This window comes from Salvia splendens, chromosome 5 (genome assembly GCF_004379255.2).
Source record: "Salvia splendens isolate huo1 chromosome 5, SspV2, whole genome shotgun sequence".
Classification (NCBI taxonomy): Eukaryota; Viridiplantae; Streptophyta; class Magnoliopsida; order Lamiales; family Lamiaceae; genus Salvia; species Salvia splendens.
Window position 1 is genome coordinate 7638338 of NC_056036.1, and position 21394 is coordinate 7659731.

At 39.5% G+C, this 21394-nt stretch overlaps 2 long non-coding RNA genes across 2 annotated transcripts; both read left to right on the top strand.

The window, feature by feature from the left end:
- The first annotated feature begins 3416 nt into the window (after window positions 1–3416).
- Window positions 3417–9181, top strand: LOC121802844. The gene is made up of 4 exons (XR_006050858.1): window positions 3417–4251; window positions 4357–7200; window positions 8016–8107; window positions 8960–9181. It is a non-coding gene; the product is annotated as an uncharacterized LOC121802844 (long non-coding RNA).
- A 2904-nt stretch (window positions 9182–12085) lies between these two features.
- On the top strand, window positions 12086–13357 carry LOC121802845. Its single transcript, XR_006050860.1, has 2 exons — window positions 12086–12915; window positions 13022–13357. It is a non-coding gene; the product is annotated as an uncharacterized LOC121802845 (long non-coding RNA).
- Window positions 13358–21394: the final 8037 nt, after the last annotated feature.

Genomic DNA, 21394 nt, shown 5'->3' on the forward strand with positions numbered 1-21394 from the left:
GTAGTATCCAATATGATATTGGCGTCCGTTGGCAGTGAAGTCGAAGGCCGGGCCGTTGCCATTGCATTGCTCGGTGAAGAGGTTAGATGAGTTGAGGACGTTGATGTCGTTGTTCGACCCCGCTACACCTAAGTAAGCATGTCAGATCCAGGGCCGATGGTCAGCGACGACTTCGAGGATCATCGTCGGGTGGCTGCCCTTGTATCCACTGGTAAATTGGCCTCTCCACGCCGTCGGACAATTCTTCCACTCCCAGTGCATACAATCTATGCTCCCTAGCATTCCAGGAAAGTCGTGCGCCGTCTCGTGCATCTTCGTCAGGGCTTGGCAATCCTCAGCAGTCGGCTTTCGCAAATAGGTGTTGCTATAAGCCTCCACAACTCCCCTACAAAAATTCTTCCGGCACTCGCGGCCAGTTGTCTCCCCGACGTGAAGGTACTCGTCGAACATGTCCGTCGTGGTGCCGTAGGCCAACTGTCAGAGCGCAACCATGCACTTCTGCAACGGCGTAAGTCCGGGTCTGCCGATGTCATCTTCCCGATACTAGAAGTATTCATCACGTGCCTCCAACGTTTGGACAATGCTGAGAAAAAGATCTCGCCGCATTCTAAAACGGCGGTGAAAAACCGGCGGGCCCTACCGTGGTTGCTCGTCAAAATAGTCTGCGAACAGACGTTGGTGAGCTACGTCGTGCTCGAGGCGGACAAACGTTCAACGTCGAATCGGACGTGGGATCTGCACCGCCTGGGCCTGCTCCGCCACTTAGCGCTCCATTTCGGCCAAGCATTCCGCCGCAGCCTCATGAACGCAATCGAATAAGGCCCGAGTAATGCCCTCCGAAGTCCTCCAGTCGTCGCCCAGTCTCATTTTTTTAGTGAGAAAGATTGGGAGTGAAATATTGGTTTGTGGGGAAAGTGAGAGATGTGAGAGAATTATTGGTGTGGGAAATGGAAGAGAAATAAGGGTTTAAATAGATAAAAATTTCGAAAAAAATTAAAAAAAAGGAAAACGCGTTGCATCGTCCGCGGGATCATCCGCGTGACCCGCAGTGGGGCGGACGATGCGTGTTCCGACGCCATCGTCCGCAGACGATGTATAGGGCACGGACGATGCATCGGGCATCGTTCGCATGGCTATAGTGGCGGACGATAGCCAGTCCAATGCATCGGACTAACTATCGTCCGTCCCATTGTGGATGCTCTTGTATTATTAATGTAGTATGCTATACACTAGTTATATTACTAGTTATGGAATAGTCAAATGTATTGGAAAATAAATAATGCCAAGTTGGGCCTTAAATATTTCTGAACCAATTAATAGGATCGGAGATGGATATAATTAATTTTCCAATACATTGAAACGTTGTCATAAAATCTGAGAGGTGACTAATTTCATTGCTAGTCTCTAAGCAAGTTGGCATTTATGCAAAATAAATGATAAAACAAAATCCTCACTAATGTCAAATGGATTTCTGCCCAATATATTTGATTACTAAATCTAGTTAATGTCATTTGCCCATTTTGGAAATTAGAATTACCAAAGTCAATTAATGCCTTGATGGGTTATTCCGTTAGTCTTGTGAAGTACTCTAAAATTGTTAATACACAGTACTTATGTTTATTTTTAGTATTAGTATTAGTAGTACTATGATGTAAAATTGTAAATCATTCGAAATAGGTCTAAATTTGTCATTCTATAACCATATACTATAAAGTAATTTTTTCTGGTCAAAGTCATAGAATCAAGCTATAAAACATACTGCGCATTAAAAAAATAAAGACATAAAATATTTTAAAAAATTAACTGGACTCAGTATTTCAGTTTGACCCAAATTACAAACCTACACGGGACAAGTTCACATATTTTTTTCACAATTCGATCGTCTAAAGTTATATTCCATTAATTTTAAATCATTCAAGTGAGATCTAAATATTGATATCTATCATCTATGATTGTCAATTATATCAATATAAAATGAAGACTATTAAATAAAATACACGTGAGCTAATGGTATATAATTCAACTACCATCATTTTACAGTTTTACTGAATTATAGAAAATTCATAATCTTTACATTCCATTTTCTTTGGAATGAATTTTTATTTTAAATTCATAATCTTTTAGGTCTTATTGTAGGTTCCATGTCATACAAAAAATAACAAAACAAATTGAGCTAATTTTTGCACAATCATAAATAGCACTTCAAGAAATATTCTTTTGAAATAAATTCATGTCACGACCGCATTTTCTAAGGATAGAAAACACGGTTGATCGCGACTAGGGGAGGGTTAAAGAAGCGGGGAAGAAAGGGAAAAGCAACACACTTTGACCATAGCTCCAAACAAATGGGAATAGCTCGAAATAAAATCAGAGTTTTGAACAAAATAGACTTGAGTATTTTAAGATGCACAACGGAAGCAAATGAACGCGGTTCCATGTATGAAGACATGAACCTCCGAGAGTCAAAATCTGACTGAATTAAATGTCTTGTCTCAATAGCACTTCCTCCACCACTTCGCTGCTCAACCTGCACATTTAGAAATATATGCAGGGCTGAGTACAAAAAGTACTCAATGAACACATTGCCGAAAATTACACATATACATTTGAAAATATTGTCAAGCCATCATCACAGTAACACTCGGGGTGTTGTTGAAAAGACCCGAGCTTACTAAACATTCACATTGGACTGCAGTCCCTTTTTCCTGTACTTAGCCATATCTGATCACATTGTGCCGTTGAGATGGTGTTCTCACACGGTCACCTTCTCTGCCCAACATGTCAGAGGTTTCCATGTGCCGGGAAGATGGCCACCTTCCTCGGTCACCTTCTCTACCGTTCACGGTCAGAGGTTCCCAGTAGGGACACCACCCTACCAGGACTCAAAATCGAATCGATTCACATATATCATCATTCATAAGTCACTTGGCCTTAGCCAAACAGATAGGCATCATACACAAAACATTTATGGCAAGACAACATCTTTAAAAATCACGAACATGTGTTCAAGTTTTCATAAAATACAATTTGTATTTTTAGTATAAGAAAGCTCACCTTGATCGTTTAGTTCCTTTAACTTGAATTTCTTACTCCGACCTTACTTGCGGAGATAACCTTTTGAAACAACACAACGTACTAATAAGACTCGAGAAATTCACATACTTATAGGAATGCATGGCCCTACTTTATTTCTTTTATCATTTGTTCACCGTTAGAAAATTTTAGAAACTTGCATAATAATTAAATTGGGAAATTTAATTAATAGCACTTCTTTATTAAACATAATTATTTTTGTGACTTGAGAACGTCGTCTCCCTCTTTCTTTCCATTTCCTTAGCGGCCGCCCGAGGCGTCGCGGGGCGATGCCGGCCGGCCACTCATGCCCATATTTCCACCTTTGACTCCTCGTATTTTCCTCCATGATATCGAATTAAAAAAAAACCCAAAATTTATTTAAGCGCATAACTAAATTATCATAACTATTTCCCTTCGATAATATTTTTATTTCGGACTTAGGATAAAATTATTCATCCTCCGAAATATTCCGGGATTAATTAAATATTCCTCACTATTAAATTTGTTCATCGGCCCATGGATTTAAATTAATCTGGCCCAAGTAAATTTTATTCCCATCCCAACTAATAATTTAGTAGTTGGCCCAACCATTTTCCTCCTATTTAATTTAGGGTCCAAAACCAAAATAAAATGAACCCAAACTAACAAATCATCACTCTAATATAATAGGCCCAAAAAAAATTTAAGTGAGCCCACATGAGAGGAACCCACGTATGAAACATACCCTACCATTGTCTTCCTCCCTCATTTCACAGCCTCCATTCCCTCTCTCTCGTCGCCGTCGATCCGCCGCCCTGCGGCCAGCGCCGCCGCTCCGGCGGTGCCCCTCTCTCCCTCTCTTCTCTCCCTTCTCCCCCTCCTCTCTCTCTTCTTCTCTCAGCCTCACGCCTCCGTCATCCCCTCTCTCTCTCTCCCGATTAACTGCCGCCGCTACTGTGCATGCACAGGCGGCGGCTTCGCCTTCCTCCTCCCGGAAGTCCAGCCGTATCTGCGGCGGTCTGCATCTATCTCTCTCTCTCCCTCTCGGTCGATCTCTCTCTCCCCGATTCTCCACACAGCCGCCGCCGCGGATCCTCCTCCGCCGCCGCCGCTGCTGCGAATCCGCCACCGTCGCGGATCCGCCTCCACCGCCGTCACCGAGAACCTCCCCCAGCTGCCGACGCCGATTTCCGACAGGTAAGAAATACTCAATTTTTATCACCCCCCTTTTTTTTGTTTTATTTTTAGGGACTTAAATCTTGAATTTCAAAGTTGGTGTTTTTTTTTTTTTTTTTTTTATAGATCCGTCAAGGCTGCGATTTTAGTGATGGATTTGGGGTATTGGGCTGTCATTGTTAATGACGGGTTGCCGAGCTTGCTGCCGGAAGCTTCTCCGGTGGACTTCTATGCCCTTTCAAGCTAAGTTCCTATTATTATTTGGGAATTTGTCATTTTATGTTTTTGGGATGCTATAGCAACTATGTTCTTGTGGTGCTAAATTATCTATATGAAATAAATATCGAATGCTAAATTGGTGTTTTACAATTTTGGATACTAAGTTTGTATTTTGGCAGAGACATGTTTTGCCTATATGTACTGTGTCAATATGTGGATAAGTGAGGTGTGGGTACTTACTTTTGTGTGATCGTGAAAAAGGGCTGCTGAACTTGCTTCCTCTCCTCCTACTTCAGCTTTGTTGGGAGATTGGCATGGAATAACCGTTTATGTGGGGTTTGTGAAGAGAAAATTAGGATATCTGATGTGTGTGTGTGTTATGGTGAAAGAACGTGATTTGTGTAAATGTACTTATACATAAAAGATGCTAAGTGGCGTATCTTGCAAGAATAAGATGCAAGTGGCTTATCTTACATTATGCAAGTGGTGTATCTTACATTATTCTTGTCAGAGAATGATGATTTCTATTGCAAATCTTTTAATGCAACATTTAATGCTCTTGATACACAAGATCGACCCTTTCTTCTTCTTTTTTTTTTAAATTTTATTTATTTATTAAATTAATTATTTAAGTATTTGTTCACTTATTCTTTTAATCTGGTGTAGGTATAATCGATTCAAGTTCGTGGCTGTCCGTGTTGAAGTACCCGATTTTCTTTAGAACGAAGGATGTATTAAATTAAATTTTCGTTGAACATTTGTTAGATGTATCGGACATTAAAATTTTGATTATGAGACTTTATTTATTTATTTAAATTTATTATATTCATATAGGTGTATTATATATTTGCGTGTTTTATTCACTTGTCTATCGACAAAACAAATAACGACGACAATCTATCGTAGCTCGGAATTAATCGCATAAGTGTTACTTATATAGATAATCAAACTAATAATATAGTTTATAATAATATCGGCTTAGCGGGTCGTTACATTCTACCCCTCTTAAAAGAAATTTCGTCCCGAAATTTAGGAAGTACTAAGACAAAAAGCTCGGGATATTTCTCTTTCATTTTCTCTTCTAGCTCCCATGTTGCTTCTTCATGTCCGTGGTTTTTCCACAAAACCTTCACTGTCGCAATCGACTTGTTCCGAAGCTGCTGCACCTTTCGATCTAGTATTTCTACCGGCTTTTCTTCGTAACTCAGGTTAGGTTCTAGGGCGATTTCTTAGTAGCAAATCACATGTTTTGGTCGAACACGTACCTTCGAAGTTGGGAGACGTGGAATACGTTGTGTGTGTTCCCGAAGTTGGGTGATAATGCCAAGCGATATGCTATTTGGCCCACTTCCTCCAGAATTTCATAGGGTCCAATAAATCGTGGTTTCAGCTTTCCCTTGAGTCCAAATCTGGTTATTCCTTTGGAAGGGGATATTTTCAAGAAGACCTTCTCTATTATGTTAAATTTCAATTACATGAGTGTTTGGTTCACCACAAACTCTCACCAATAGCTTGCAACAAAGGTTTTTATGAAATGTAAAGACTAGGCTCAATTGGACTCATTCTGCTCCCCCCAGAAAAGAAAATATACAACTTCAAAGGCTTCAGCTATACCCATAGAGCTTGGAAATTTTATTATGGGAAGAGCTTGCCAGATGAAATAAATTGCGAAAGTGAGGGTATGAGGAAGAGAATGCAGATGTCAATAATAGGTTGCCAATAATATTCAAAATGAAGACTCAAGTAGAAAAGTTTCAAGTATCCCTATATGATAACAGTAAGACCTGAGATGGTTGGTTACAAATGGATTTGAAAAGAATAGGAAAAATAAACAATTGCAATTTTCCCAACAACACTGTGATATAAGCAGTTCAAGGAAACTAACTAATGAAGATGGCAACAAGAGGAAACTAGCCAAGGGAGAAGCAATGTGCCAGCTTTAACATGGAGCTTGCAGAAAAGCTCAAATCAAGAGGCAACAGTCATATTTGAATTCAGAAGATGAGAGTACTCATGTAAAATAAAGAGCTTGTCAATAAGTATGTCTGACAACACAAAGGGTCAATTAAAAAGGTTTAAGGTCTCACCAGATGGTTGCTCCAACATAGTAAGACTGAAAATGATTGGGCTCATGTTGATTTGAGAAAGAAGAATAACAAGGAACTACTCTTTAGGGTCAACAGCATCGTGATACTATATCACGTTAATGAATTCACAGAGTTTATAACCAAATCACGGAAATTAACAAGTAGAGAAGACAACCTGTAATATCCAAATCTTTTAGAAGTTTAGAGTTAGTAATTAGATTTTTAGTTAGAGGTTTTATGTGTATATGTTTTTATTAGGAATAAAAGAAATAAATTAGGAAATAGAATTAATGAGAGAATTAGAAAAAGAAAAAGAGAAAGAAAAAAAGTTTTGAAAGTGATGAGTAAGTAGGAAGAAAAAAAACGTGTCTTGTGGAGAAAAAGTTAGGAAGGAAATTAAGGAAAAGAAAATAGAAAAATAATAGTCATCCTCTTATTTCTTCTCTCTCTTTTTCGTACTCCCTCTACTCTCCTCCTCTCTGTAAAATATTCAACAGTCTCTACTCCCTCCGATCAGCCACCGCGACTCCTCCGATCGCTCCACCGCGTAACATGTAAAACACTCCATCAATCCAAGCTCTTAATTCCCCTTCTTTCCCTCAATTTTGGAGCTTAGGTTGCAAACCCGCTTCCACTAATCTTTGGAAAATTGTTGAATTTAGAGGTTAGCTTCCTCCATAACCTCTTCAATCATGTTTCTAAGTATAGTAGTGAGGTTAATTTGATGTGAATCTTGTTGTTTGGTCGAAAATTAGGGTTCATAGATTTGGGAATTTTGTTGTTTGATGCTTTGGTGTAATTTGGCTATTGAACTATGCAATTGGAAGTAGGATATAATATTTAAGCATGAAAGTGATAGGAAAAAAATCTGATTTTTGGGATTTTATTTGTTGGAGATGAATCATAATTGGACTAAAACCATGTAATTTTGTGGTTGAACATGAAATGTTTGGAGAAATTACCCAATGACACACAAATAGGAAATAGCTTGTATGTGGGCTGTTATGATGCTACTGTACTGGTCAGTTTCGGCCACTTCAACATGATAGAATTTATGTTCTAAAAATTTTAATGCATACTATAAGGTCTTGGTAAGATGTCTGCAAAATTTCAGATCGTTTTGTCATCGTTTGCTATTTTTAAAAATTCATGCTAAACCGTCGCCAGAATCTGTCACAAACTGGCAGGCTGTAGTCAAACGTTCATAACTCCCTAGTCCCTTGGAATTTTGAGAAAAACCTTTTTTGTAATTAAAATAGACACATAGGGGTTTATTTTGGTGTAGGGCTATCTCCGAGCTAAGTCAGTTTATTATATGAAGTTGATGTAATGCAGTCAATATTTTTTCTAAAGCTTTAAAAGTTGAGAATAAAGGTTTTTATGCTAAAAGGGAGATAGATGGATGTGATATTTTGGCTTCCATACTTGTGCTTTAAGTGTTTATTTATAATTTGTATATGTGATTGTTTGAAAAATTAGGTGAACCGAGTGCAAGCACAAGCGATAAGGGAAAAGGGCACCTCCATGGTTGACTAAGCAAGTAATAGCGGGTTTTTTTTTGACGTGTACAGGTAGTGTACGCGTGTTCTAGAATTTAATTCCTTAAACTTTGATAAATACTACTACTTGTTTGTGTGATTCGTATACTTATGCCATAGAACTTAAGAATGATTGTGTGGATTTTGTGTACTTTCAAGGTGAAGTGACAGAAACGGTGGTATTTCTTATGCAAAGTGATTTAAATAATTATGTGTTGAATAATGTGAAAGTTGATATGAAATAGTTGCGTTGTGCCCCATTGCTTGAGTGAACCACAGGGTATAGTTGGCATGCCATAGGACAGCAGTACTGCACACATGTTGATCATTCGTCTTCTGGATAACCGAAGCGATGGTCTATATGATATATCGATTGTTGAAATGTACCCTATATGGGTAATATATGACAGTTGCATTGCATAGGCCATATGGAAGATTACAGTGTCCGATACGGACTTACATGATAGACGCCCTCATAGGGCTACAGATAGTGTCCGTGTACCCGTGTCCATCACTAAGCATAACTTGGGGGCAGAATGTGATTTTCTATTTTTTTTAAATAATATGGTTGTGCTTTGAATTCTTTAAACAGTTATGTTTTCCTCAGGTAAAGTTATGTTGTATGATGCTATATAGTTCTGATTGATACGTGATAGATGGTTATTATTGAAAGTATTGCATGATTAATGCTTGTACTGGGTGACATTGTTTTAAATTTGTATATTGATGCCGATGTAAATTGAATATGTGTTGTACGACATTCCAGGTAATAAAGTGTTTACTTGTGGTAGTGATATAGATTGAAGTTTTAGAGGTTTTATTCTGGAATGCGATTACACTACGAGCTTTTCGAAGCTCACCCCCCTTTTCTTCTCCATCTTGCAGAGTATAGAAGCGAGTGAACTCGCTAGTTGGCAGCCGCACGTGTCAAGTCACCACCTCCCTTTTTGCTGGTACAGTCGTAGTTTACACGTGGCATGCTTAGATTATCTTTTGGTTGTAAATAGTTGGTTACAAATGTAAGGTTATAACCTTCTTTTTGCTAGTGGAGTTGTATATATGTCTATATAAACAGGTTAATGTTATTTTGTTATGTATAGTAGTAAATAGTTGTGTTATCAGGTTTAGTTTCTTTTATGATAGTATTGTATGTTGAGTGTTGCAAAATGGTCAAAAAAAATAGGCAGGTTTTGTTTATCGATCGTACCGAAAGGTAACGTCACTTATTTGGTTAAAACTAACCGAGTAAGGGGTGTTACACAACCAGAGCAAACTAGTTCGGGAAGAGAGCAAATTACTTTAGACTTGGAGTTACTAAAGAGCTAAAAGCATGATAGAATAATTATAGTGGAAATAAGAAGAAGTGGCTATTCTTTATAAATTAATGAGTGTCAGCAAGTACCTTTGAAAACACTAAAGGTCTACTAATGATATTTGAAGAATATTATCATTGAAGAGACAATAGTTTAGGGAAACATGTTCATTCTGATGGCTATAAATAAAATAACTCCTAGTATAGGAGTTTGGTGGCAAGAATTCAAAGAGTCAAAATATTGCTTCTTCATAGAACGAGTAGAAACTGAAAACATGAGGGAGCAAGCTCAAAACTGAAAGTGATTCACAACCCTAACATAGGAGAAGGAAAATAATGGCACATTACCTTGCAAAAGGAGTCATTTATGGTCTTAATTCAACAAAGTATTTTGATCAAGGGAGATGCGAGAAAATGAAATTCATGGGAATCCAAGTAAGCGTTGCTGATAAATCTTCTTGGTTAACTACAATGGTTATACTCCTTTATTTAATTCTTCATAGAGAATGGTAACTGAGTTATGAGAAACTTTGGTCACAAGCTATTTTCACTTTACAATCACGTCAGATGACCATATGTGGGGATTACGACTCTTTTGTACTCTCGGTTCGTCATAACGCTCATCCTCGTAATACGTCGTTTCTGCTTACTTATATTGGTTCTTTGTTTACATTGTAATCATATTCTCTTGATATGTATGTGTACGTCGCTTAGTTGGATCAAATGAATGATCCTTTGGAGTGATTGGATTGTCAAGAAAGACAAAGGTTAACCCAGATTATTCATGTCATTGTGACGTAGAAAATGGCATCTCACCCCTACCATCTTTCTAGAAACATCGTTTTGTTCTATGTTGGATTGCTTTTCTCGAAGTTTATTTCTTATCGCGCCCTTTTCTTTTCGTCGCTCGGGAAAGCGAGAAATGTTCATACTGTACTTCTAAGTTCGAATTCATATTGTGTTCTAGAAGGAACGCATAACTAAGTATTCTATGTTCTTTGGAAATTTCGATTTCCCCATTCTAGCAACATGATTCAATGACTAACTCAAAAAGAGGTATCATTTCACAAACTCAAAAAGAGACATCATTTCAACAATTGGTACCAGACTCGTATTCTTTATACTTTCATATTTCAGTACTTTTTTTTCCATTTAGGAAAGTTACTTCTTTTATTCATGCATTCATAGTCTTTAGCCAAGAAAAGACATACTAACTCTTTCTTTAAGCACGCTACCAAATCAAGAAACATCGACTCTTTCTTTAAACTTAGTATTTTCATCTGTTCACTCAAATTAACTGCATGAGTTATTTCTCCATTCCAAACTTTTAAACATCTTGACTTTCTTTTGAAAAAAAGAACCAGTTACCTTTTTCCTTAGTGAGCGCGATTGGTGGGAGTGCTACGAGCATTTTCATCGATTAGACAGTCTAGTGGAACAAGGCTAGACCAAAGATTTTCAAAGAAGACTCTCGGTTCAGAGCGAGAAAGAATGCTCTGATACCACTCTGTCACGACCGCATTTTCTAAGGATAGAAAACACGGTTGATCGCGACTAGGGGAGGGTTAAAGAAGCGGGGAAGAAAGGGAAAAGCAACACACTTTGACCATAGCTCCAAACAAATGGGAATAGCTCGAAATAAAATCAGAGTTTTGAACAAAATAGACTTGAGTATTTTAAGATGCACAACGGAAGCAAATGAACGCGGTTCCATGTATGAAGACATGAACCTCCGAGAGTCAAAATCTGACTGAATTAAATGTCTTGTCTCAATAGCACTTCCTCCACCACTTCGCTGCTCAACCTGCACATTTAGAAATATATGCAGGGCTGAGTACAAAAAGTACTCAATGAACACATTGCCGAAAATTACACATATACATTTGAAAATATTGTCAAACCATCATCACAGTAACACTCGGGGTGTTGTTGAAAAGACCCGAGCTTACTAAACATTCACATTGGACTGCAGTCCCTTTTTCCTGTACTTGGCCATATCTGATCACATTGTGCCGTTGAGATGGTGTTCTCACACGGTCACCTTCTCTGCCCAACATGTCAGAGGTTTCCATGTGCCGGGAAGATGGCCACCTTCCTCGGTCACCTTCTCTACCGTTCACGGTCAGAGGTTCCCAGTAGGGACACCACCCTACCAGGACTCAAAATCGAATCGATTCACATATATCATCATTCATAAGTCACTTGGCCTTAGCCAAACAGATAGGCATCATACACAAAACATTTATGGCAAGACAACATCTTTAAAAATCACGAACATGTGTTCAAGTTTTCATAAAATACAATTTGTATTTTTAGTATAAGAAAGCTCACCTTGATCATTTAGTTCCTTTAACTTGAATTTCTTACTCCGACCTTACTTGCGGAGATAACCTTTTGAAACAACACAACGTACTAATAAGACTCGAGAAATTCACATACTTATAGGAATGCATGGCCCTACTTTATTTCTTTTATCATTTGTTCACCGTTAGAAAATTTTAGAAACTTGCATAATAATTAAATTGGGAAATTTAATTAATAGCACTTCTTTATTAAACATAATTATTTTTGTGACTTGAGAACGTCGTCTCCCTCTTTCTTTCCATTTCCTTAGCGGCCGCCCGAGGCGTCGTGGGGCGATGCCGGCCGGCCACTCATGCCCATATTTCCACCTTTGACTCCTCGTATTTTCCTCCATGATATCGAATTAAAAAAAAAACCCAAAATTTATTTAAGCGCATAACTAAATTATCATAACTATTTCCCTTCGATAATATTTTTATTTCGGACTTAGGATAAAATTATTCATCCTCCGAAATATTCCGGGATTAATTAAATATTCCTCACTATTAAATTTGTTCATCGGCCCATGGATTTAAATTAATCTGGCCCAAGTAAATTTTATTCCCATCCCAACTAATAATTTAGTAGTTGGCCCAACCATTTTCCTCCTATTTAATTTAGGGTCCAAAACCAAAATAAAATGAACCCAAACTAACAAATCATCACTCTAATATAATAGGCCCAAAAAAAATTTAAGTGAGCCCACATGAGAGGAACCCACGTATGAAACATACCCTACCATTGTCTTCCTCCCTCATTTCACAGCCTCCATTCCCTCTCTCTCGTCGCCGTCGATCCGCCGCCCTGCGGCCAGCGCCGCCGCTCCGGCGGTGCCCCTCTCTCCCTCTCTTCTCTCCCTTCTCCCCCTCCTCTCTCTCTTCTTCTCTCAGCCTCACGCCTCCGTCATCCCCTCTCTCTCTCTCCCGATTAACTGCCGCCGCTACTGTGCATGCACAGGCGGCGGCTTCGCCTTCCTCCTCCCGGAAGTCCAGCCGTATCTGCGGCGGTCTGCATCTATCTCTCTCTCTCCCTCTCGGTCGATCTCTCTCTCCCCGATTCTCTACACAGCCGCCGCTGCGGATCCTCCTCCGCCGCCGCCGCTGCTGCGAATCCGCCACCGTCGCGGATCCGCCTCCACCGCCGTCGCCGAGAACCTCCCCCAGCTGCCGACGCCGATTTCCGACAGGTAAGAAATACTCAATTTTTATCACCCCTTTTTTTTTGTTTTATTTTTAGGGACTTAAATCTTGAATTTCAAAGTTGGTGTTTTTTTTTTTTTTTTTTTATTATAGATCCGTCAAGGCTGCGATTTTAGTGATGGATTTGGGGTATTGGGCTGTCATTGTTAATGACGGGTTGCCGAGCTTGCTGCCGGAAGCTTCTCCGGTGGACTTCTATGCCCTTTCAAGCTAAGTTCCTATTATTATTTGGGAATTTGTCATTTTATGTTTTTGGGATGCTATAGCAACTATGTTCTTGTGGTGCTAAATTATCTATATGAAATAAATATCGAATGCTAAATTGGTGTTTTACAATTTTGGATACTAAGTTTGTATTTTGGCAGAGACATGTTTTGCCTATATGTACTGTGTCAATATGTGGATAAGTGAGGTGTGGGTACTTACTTTTGTGTGATCGTGAAAAAGGGCTGCTGAACTTGCTTCCTCTCCTCCTACTTCAGCTTTGTTGGGAGATTGGCGTGGAATAACCGCTTATGTGGGGTTTGTGAAGAGAAAATTAGGATATCTGATGTGTGTGTGTGTTATGGTGAAAGAACGTGATTTGTGTAAATGTACTTATACATAAAAGATGCTAAGTGGCGTATCTTGCAAGAATAAGATGCAAGTGGCTTATCTTACATTATGCAAGTGGTGTATCTTACATTATTCTTGTCAGAGAATGATGATTTCTATTGCAAATCTTTTAATGCAACATTTAATGCTCTTGATACACAAGATCGACCCTTTCTTCTTCTTTTTTTTTTAAATTTTATTTATTTATTAAATTAATTATTTAAGTATTTGTTCACTTATTCTTTTAATCTGGTGTAGGTATAATCGATTCAAGTTCGTGGCTGTCCGTGTTGAAGTACCCGATTTTCTTTAGAACGAATGATGTATTAAATTAAATTTTCGTTGAACATTTGTTAGATGTATCGGACATTAAAATTTTGATTATGAGACTTTATTTATTTATTTAAATTTATTATATTCATATAGGTGTATTATATATTTGCGTGTTTTATTCACTTGTCTATCGACAAAACAAATAACGACGACAATCTATCGTAGCTCGGAATTAATCGCATAAGTGTTACTTATATAGATAATCAAACTAATAATATAGTTTATAATAATATCGGCTTAGCGGGTCGTTACAATTCATTAACACGACTGCTGATAAGTTTATTTAATAATAGTATTTTCGAGTTAGAATTTAATTATTTTTGTCAAAACTAGATCATACATCTTTGAAGAAGTATATTACTATATGATAAACAAATCCTAGTTTTGGAGGAAATTGAATCCATACACTCACTCTGAAACCCACCGCTTGATATATTCAATGGCTAAATTTGATTTGCACTAGTCAACGTATCAAAATTTTCTTTTTCATTGTGACAATCATAAATGAATGATGATAAATTTCAATTATATAATCTCTCCATCTCATAAAATTATGGGCACAAAATTGATAAAGTAATAAGAAGAGGAGAATAGTTAAAATATTGTTAGTAGATAGTGAGATCTTTAGATGATATAATTAGTTGTAAATAACTTGATGTATATGAATAATAAACTAGGATAATTACTTTCTATAAATGAAAATGTCTATATTTTTATGGGACGGACGAAAATGGAAAGTGCACATATTTTGGGATGGAGGAAATACAATAATTATAAAATACTAACTAAATAATAAAATAAACCATTTTACTATTTTCTGCTCTGGAGCAGCACGAGTTTCCTCATCTCATTGTTTTTTTATTCTCTATATTTATGTATGTGATTTTAATGAGATTTGATCCTTTGGGATCCGGTTGTCATCTCCTCATATTGTCGCTATATTAACTTGTTTTTTCCTCTTTTATAAAATGATAATATCTCTCCAGTATTTTTTATTTTTTTGCTCGTTGGATTGTAGGTGAAGCATGCTAAAATAAATTTCATACTGTATGTTTTATACTACTATAAGTCAAAATACAATTTTTTCCCCTGTTTTTTAGAGCATCGACTTAACAGACCCTTGTAGTAATTCTTTTTCATAACGAAACATATTCTCCATTTGCCAATGGAAAAATGCGAGTAAAGAAAATTAAGAGAATAAAAGTCATACTTTCATATACTACTTACTATTAATTTTGTAATAATTGTGAGTAGATTGAATTAATGAAATATGAAACCTACATTGTAATAATGGAGTGCTCATTTCAGTTGGAAGAAGCTCGGCTAGAAAGGAGTTCGGTAAGCTCGGCTTACCGAGCTGGAACTAGCCTGGAACTAGCCGAGAAGAAGAAGAAGGCAGAAGTCGGTAAGCTCAGCGGTAAGGAAGCTCGGTAAGGAAGCTCGGCGTTGAGCTGGAATGAGCCGAGAAGGAAGAGTTCGGTTGTAAGCCGAGAAGGAGTTCGGTCTTGAGCCGAGGAAGGAGTTCGGTCTTAAACCGAGAAGGAAGAAGCAACCTAGCCGAACTAGCCGTTGGAGCAGCAGTTAGTTAGCTGAGATGTAGCGGTTATTCTTCTTGCTTTCTTGATTCTTCTTGTAGTTAGTTAGTAGCAGTTGCTACTTGATTATAGAGCTTAAATAGCTCACCGTGTATGTAGTTTAGAGTAGAGTTTAATCAATAAAGAGTTTTCCAGTTTTCTCTCCAAGATTATCATCTTCAATACTCAAAGTGTGAGTGTGTGTGTTTTCTGCATTGTGTGATCTCATACAACAGTGAGTGTGTGTGTGATCTTATTGAGTGTGTGAAAGCCTTGTGTGTGCGAATCCTAACAAGTGGCGCCGTCTGTGGGAAAGGGATATTGAAACTGATTTGCAGAGGATCAAACGGTTTCAGAGATGGCAGCAAGGCTTGATGCAGAAAAGTTCACAGGCAAGAATGATTATGGCCTGTGGAAGATGAAGATGAAGGCGGTTTTAATTCAACAAGGCTTGGCGGCAGTTCTTGCAAAACCAGAGGAGAAAGGAAAGGCTCCAGTGCTTGATGAAAAAGCTCAGGCAAAGATGGAGGAAATGCAGCTCAAGGCACATTCTGCAGTGATTCTGTGCCTTGGAGATAAGGTCTTGAGGGAAGTTCAAGAAGCCAAGACTGCGGTGGAGATCTTGGACAAGTTAGATGAAGTTTACTTGGCCAAATCCTTGGCTAACCGGCTGTATCTCAAGAAGAGGCTGTATGCCTATAGTTTTTCTGGAGATAGGTCCATCATTGAGCAGCTAGAGGAGTTCAACAAGATTATTGATGACCTGGGATCTGTTGATGTCAAGATCTCAGATGAGGATAAGGCCATTCTCACCTTGAATGCCTTGCCTAGCTCGTATGACCAGCTAAGTGATGCAATTATCTATGGAAGAGATAAACCTATCACCTATGCAGAAGTCTATTCAGCCTTGATGGCCAAAGAACTCCAGAAGACAGCCAACAGAGGCTCTGCAAGCTCCAATGTTCAAGCTGCAGAGGCCTTGAATGTGAAGAAGTTCAAGAAGCAGAACTTCAAGAAGAAGTTTGAGGGCCCTAAACCCTCAAGTTCAGATGCTCAGAAGGAAACCAGAGCTTGCTATTGGTGCAAGAAACCTGGACATTTGAAGAAAGATTGTCATGCATGGAAGAGAAAGATGGCCTCTGAGGGACACAATCAATCTGATTGTGTGGAGAGTGCTGATCCCCCGGCTCAACTCATGAATATCAGTGATAGTGGGGTCAGTCATAGGTGGATAATGGACTCGGGGTGCAGCTTCCATATGTGCCCCAATAGAAGCTGGTTTCATGATCTTCAAGAAGCATCGGGTACGGTTGTTCTTGGTAATAACCACATTTGTCAGATCAAAGGAATAGGGAAGGTAAAGCTAAGCCTACAAGATGGCTCTATAAAGATCCTAACTGGGGTGAGGTATATTCCAGAAGTGAAGAGGAACCTCATTTCATTGGGAATGCTGGAACAGAAAGGGTTCACCATATTGATGAGTCAAGGAAAATTGTTTGTGAAATCTGGAGATGCAGTGATGATGGAGGCTGACAGAGAGCATATTCTCTATTATCTGAAGGCTAAGGCTGTTGATGGAGAAAGCAATGCAGTGTCAGATGATTCCATAATGCTATGGCACAAGAGATTGGGCCACCCAGCCGAAGGAAGCTTGAAAGAACTCATCAAGAAGGGTCTGATCTCTGGAGATTTCAACAAGATGGACCCCTGTGAGCAGTGTATACTTGGAAAGGCTAAGAAGGCACCCTATCCTACAGGTATTCACTCTTCTACAGCCCCTTTAGACTACATACATAGTGATCTTTGGGGGCCTTCACCGGTGTGTTCAATTGGTGGAGGAAAGTATTATCTAGCTATCATTGATGACTATACAAGGAAGTTGTGGGTATATATTCTTAAAGAAAAATCTGAAACACTCACAAAGTTCAAAATATGGTGTAAGGAGGTTGAGCTAGAGAAGGGTAGAAGTGTTAAATGCTTAAGGACAGACAATGGCCTAGAGTTCTTGTCTGCTGAGTTTGATCTGTTTTGTAAAGAGAAGGGTATGAAGAGGCACCGGACTGTTCCTGGTAATCCTCAGCAAAATGGTGTTGTGGAAAGGATGAATAGGACAATCCTAGAGAGGGTGAGGTGCCTACTTCTTGGGTCTGGTTTGAGCAGCAGATTCTGGGGTGAGGCTGTGTATACAGCAGCCTATCTCATCAATAAATGCCCATCTACTGCCCTGAAATCTGAAACTCCTGATTACATGTGGTATGGAGCTCATAGTGACTACTCAAAATACAAGGTGTTTGGGTGTGTGGCCTATGCTCATGCTAGGCAAAGTAAGCTTGAAGCTAGGGCTCTGAAATGTATCTTGCTGGGGTATCAGAGGGGTGTTAAGGGGTATAGGCTCTGGTGTATTGAGCCCGGTAAGCAGAAGGTCTTGGTGAGTAGGGATGTGGTGTTCTTGGAGGATCAGATGCCATACCTGAAAGATAAGCTGGACTCCAGTGAAGATGAGGGTGATTTCTTCAAGGTGGAGCCTGTGGGGGTTGGCCTAGGAGCAGGTGGAGTTATTGACTCAGGGAGTGAGTCTGATTCAGATAAAGAAGAGGCTCCAACTCAGGGCAACCAGGCTGCTGAAGGTATTGATGGTGCAGATCCACTCACATATAAAGAAGCTATGCAGAGCAAAGATAGAGAAAGATGGATTGAAGCCATGAATGAGGAAATAGAGTCTTTACTCAAGAACAAAACATGGATTTTGGTGGACAAATCCAAGCTGAATACAATTGAAAAGGGGAGAGTGAAGGTGATTAAGATTAACACCTTGCACAATCCGGCTGACATGCTAACAAAGTCTCTAGGTAGAGACAAGTTTGATCATTGCAAGAAATTGATCAATGTTTGTGCAAGAACTGAGATGAGCCCTCAGGTGGAGAATTGTAATAATGGAGTGCTCATTTCAGTTGGAAGAAGCTCGGCTAGAAAGGAGTTCGGTAAGCTCGGCTTACCGAGCTGGAACTAGCCTGGAACTAGCCGAGAAGAAGAAGAAGGCAGAAGTCGGTAAGCTCAGCGGTAAGGAAGCTCGGTAAGGAAGCTCGGCGTTGAGCTGGAATGAGCCGAGAAGGAAGAGTTCGGTTGTAAGCCGAGAAGGAGTTCGGTCTTGAGCCGAGGAAGGAGTTCGGTCTTAAACCGAGAAGGAAGAAGCAACCTAGCCGAACTAGCCGTTGGAGCAGCAGTTAGTTAGCTGAGATGTAGCGGTTATTCTTCTTGCTTTCTTGATTCTTCTTGTAGTTAGTTAGTAGCAGTTGCTACTTGATTATAGAGCTTAAATAGCTCACCGTGTATGTAGTTTAGAGTAGAGTTTAATCAATAAAGAGTTTTCCAGTTTTCTCTCCAAGATTATCATCTTCAATACTCAAAGTGTGAGTGTGTGTGTTTTCTGCATTGTGTGATCTCATACAACAGTGAGTGTGTGTGTGATCTTATTGAGTGTGTGAAAGCCTTGTGTGTGCGAATCCTAACATACATATAATATGAAAAAGTTAATACCAAATAATTAAAATAACAAAATGCGACCTATGGAATATACTTTTAGTTTTCTTTAGCCACTAATTACGAATCGATTTGGATTTAGAAAAGGAGTTAGCATAGTCCAATAAATACTTTTCACTAAATTTAATACTATCATGAAAAATCGGATATTTTATTGAAATAATGGACCATTTCTTTGACAATACTTGAATGGAAGCCAGCTTGACTTAAGAGTCTGCAATTTCACTTTATTAAAACCAATTTAAATAAACCTAGTAGGACCTTACTTACAACATCCACAGTGGTGCGGATGTCCCGGCGGACATCCCCGCGGACATCCCCAAAACACATTCTGCCACGTCATAAAGACTTCCAACTGCACTGCCACGTCATAAGGACTTCCCACTGCACAGTGACGGGCATCCTCAAGGACATCCCGACGAACTTCCCATAATAATAAAAATTCACGAATTCACCAAATTAAACAATTTACGGAATTAAACAATTTACAGAATTAAAATTTTGCCACGATTACGGAATAAAAATTTCATTAAATAAAAAGTGGTGCGAATGAAATGAAGTTCAACGAGCCGTATTTATAGAATTTTTGAAAAAAAATATAAAATAATCGGGACGTCCGCGCGGACATTCGTGGGGTCAACGCAATGGCGGACATCCGCAAGGACGTCGCGACGGACGTCCCGGGAACGCCGCGAAACTCCGGTGTCCGCAGCGGACGCCCGTATCCGCGTCACCGCTCCGCAATGGCGGACGTCCCGCGCGGAACTCCTGCACGCTGGCCAGACGTCCGCCGGGACGGGCGCCATTGTGGATGCGAGTTCTTATAATAAAAATGTAAAATATGCATATTGTCCACACTACCCTCAAAGATATATATAGAACATGTAATAACTTATATGTATTAATACTATCACATATGGAGTAGTCATTATTGTACTATAAGTAAAACATATGTGGAATAACTTAATCAATATGTATTATATAGTATTATAGTACAAGCAATTACAAATTATGCATTTTTTGTACGTGATAATCTTTAAATATGTACACATGAACTTAAACGGAATGAGTTAACGCACCATTTAAAATTAATTGCAGTAAAAAGAAATGGAAATTTTCTCATAATTGTTAAAGATTTACATTTAAAACATTTTCTATATTAATATGTAAATATAATTATACTAAGGAAACAATTTTATAAATTTATTGAAAAATAAATATGATTGATTCGTACCCAATAAAATGACACATAAATCCAAAGAATGAAATAGATGCAGTGGAGAAAAGTTAATCGGATAATGGGCATCCACTATAGGGGGGCATCCACTATAGGGGCGGCGCGCCGGCCGACCCCATGCCGTCGTCGCCCCGCCTAACTATAGTGCGGGTAGCGTCCGTCCCGAGGCGGACGCAATTTTTGGGGCGGAAGGCCCTCCGGCGAGAAGAGTGCAAGGACACACCGAGGGAGATGCGCCGGCCGATAGCGCGGCCGTGCGCGGCGCGGCAGATTGGGGTGGACGAATTTTTTTTTTTTTTCCGTTTTTTTATAAATTCAATTTGAATTACCTATAAATACACCTCATTCCCTTCATTATTTTCACACCATTCCAACTCTCCACTCATACTTTCTCCTACTAAAATTTGTGGATTCAATTGGTATTAAAAATGGACGATTTGTGGAGTGACGCGTGGAATTCTCTGATTCAAGAGGTGCAGAACCAACCCGACGAAGAGGATGCGGCGCGCGCGGCGGAATTGGCGGAGGCCGCGATCCCTCGTGCGATTACTCGTCGTCGGACCATCCAACGAGACCATAGCGGAGCGCACCGGCATCTAATGGCGGACTACTTTGTGGATAACCCCTGTTATCCACCTGAGATTTTCCGTCAGCAATTCAGAATGTCGCAACGGCTCTTCAACCATATAGCGACGAATTTGGCGGAGCGGTACCGGTGCTTCACCCTCCGGAGTGATTGCACTGGCCAGATCAGGCTGTCTACTTTTCAGAAATGCACCGCTGCAATTAGGCAGCTTGCCTATGCCGGACCGGCTGATATGTTCTACGAATACCTACAGATGAGTGAGACAACTAGCCTAACGGTGCTCAGGCATTTTTGTAAGGTGATCCGGGAAATATTTGGTCCGGAGTTCCTACGAAAGCCCACCTCTGATGAATGCCAGAGACTGCTAGATATGCACGGTTCGGTTCACGATTTTATAGGGATGTTAGGAAGCATCGATTGCATGCATTGGGAGTGGGAAAACTGCCCGGTGGCGTGGAAAGGCCAGTTCACTATTGGTTTCAAAAGCAAAGGTCCATCGATGATTCTGGAAGCCGTTGTTGACTACCGTTTGCGGATCTGACATGCGTATTTCGGTGTTGCAGGTTCGAACAACGACATCAATGTTCTTCAGTCATCGCCTC